Genomic DNA, 1,924 nt, shown 5'->3' with positions numbered 1-1,924 from the left:
AAAAACTCTTGTTGATTCTTTTGTATTGGAGGACCGCTTTTTGAACATCAAAACCTTGATCATTTTGTTGATTGTATGGAGTTTGATTTTGGTAACCTTGGTTTTGGTCGTAAAAGGGTCTTTGATTTTGGTTTCTCATGGGAGGTGGGGTGTATGTTGGTTGAGGGTTTTGAACATTTTGGCTTTTGTATGAGAGATTTGGATGGAATTTGGTGTTTTCATTGTAATAATTTGAATAAGGGGTACCACTCTTGTAATCTTGGAAAGCATTCACTTATTCATTTGTTCCCCTACATTCACTTTGGTCATGTCCCAAAGTTCCACAATTCTCACATATCCCACTTGGGATTGATGAAGATGCCGTCATGGCATTAACATGATGCTTTGGTGATTTTGAGGCTTCTTCAAGTCTAGCCATAGCTTTTTCAAACTTCAAATTGATGGTATCAATGTGAGCACTAAGTTGAGCACCCAATTGAGTAATGGAGTCCACTTCATGTTTTCCTCCTCTAGTAGCCTTGCGAGGTCTACTATATTGTGAATTATGGACCGCCATTTACTCAATTTTGTTCCAAGTTTGATTGTCATCAACTTCGGTGAACATTCCATTTGATCCCATGTTGAGAATCTTCCTTGAATCTTCATAAAGACCGTTCCAAAATTGTTGTACCAAGAACCACTCGCTAAGTCCATGATGAGGACATGAACGACAAATTCCCTTGAATCGCTCCCAAGCTTCATACAAAGATTCCTCATCCCTTTGCTTAAAGCCCGTAATTTGAGCTCTTAGCATGTTAGTCTTTTCCGGTGGATAGAACTTTTTGTAGAAAGCTAGAGCTAACTTTTTCCAAGAATCAATTCCGAGAGTAGCCTTATCAAGGCCTTTCAACCATTGTTTCGCGGTGCCAATTAGAGAAAAAGGAAATAAGACCCATCGAATTTGGTCTTGAGTTACACCGGTTTGAGAAATTGCATCACAATAGTCACAAAAAGTCTCCATATGAGAATGAGGGTCTTCACTTGGCGTCCCCCCAAATTGGCTTCTTTCGACTAATTGAATAAATGCGGATTTGGCAATAAAATTTCCGGTTAAGTGTTGTGGTGTGGGAGTACCATTGGGTAGGTTCTCCTCGGTGGGTACGGAATGTGATGAAAACTTAGGCATTATGGGTTGATTTTGTGTTGGATTTTGTGTTGGGTTCTCCTCACCTTCTCTTGCAAAAGGGTTGATGAACTCAATAGTATTTGGTTGAATATCTACAACCTCACCAATACCTCTCAAAGTTCTCCTAGCAAGTCTTCTATTAGTTGTCAAAGTCCTTTTAATTTCGTGATCAAAGGGTAACAAGTCACCTTGTGATCTTCTAGACATGTAAAATATCAAACAACTCGAAAATAATTAGAACAAACCTTAAGGAGTTTTACATCCCCAAGGCAAAGAAAGACACAACTAATAACAATACAAGAAAATCTAAATCAAGTTAACACCGTCCCCGGCAACGGCTCCATTTTTGGTCGTGTTCCCTCGTGGGCTTTAGTTTTTCAGTACTTGTCGTTAGGAGCACCTAGACCAAAACACAATTTATAACTTCACCAACAACTCTACAATTAGTAAAGAGGCAAGTAAAGGTCAGATCCCAAGGGACGGGAATTGAGATGAGATTTCTATTGTAACTAGTGGTGTCTTAAGGGTGTCACAATTGGAGTTTGAAGTAGAAGATCACTAAACTAAATAGCAATAAAATTAAACAAGCAAGATGACTTAAAAGGGATGTAAACAATTGATAAAAGGCACTAGGGTGTCATGGGGTCATAGGGGATTCATGGGAATTGATCATACAAACATATTCTCAAGTCATAAGCAAGCAATTATTGTTGTGATGGATCGAGTTCGTTGAAAAGATGCATGGTCTAATGAGACTCG

The 1,924-nt window shown here is 38.9% G+C and overlaps 1 non-coding gene across 1 annotated transcript; it reads left to right on the top strand.

Annotated features, from left to right (window-relative positions):
• Positions 1-686: 686 nt before the first annotated feature.
• On the top strand, positions 687-793 carry LOC141610049 (small nucleolar RNA R71). The gene has a single exon (XR_012527943.1). It is a non-coding gene; the product is annotated as a small nucleolar RNA R71 (small nucleolar RNA).
• Positions 794-1,924: the final 1,131 nt, after the last annotated feature.

The sequence above is a fragment of the Silene latifolia genome, chromosome 10, assembly GCF_048544455.1.
Source record: "Silene latifolia isolate original U9 population chromosome 10, ASM4854445v1, whole genome shotgun sequence".
Taxonomy (NCBI): domain Eukaryota; kingdom Viridiplantae; phylum Streptophyta; class Magnoliopsida; order Caryophyllales; family Caryophyllaceae; genus Silene; species Silene latifolia.
The sequence above is the reverse complement of the archived record's forward strand: the minus strand, read 5'-3'. Positions and strand labels throughout refer to the sequence as shown.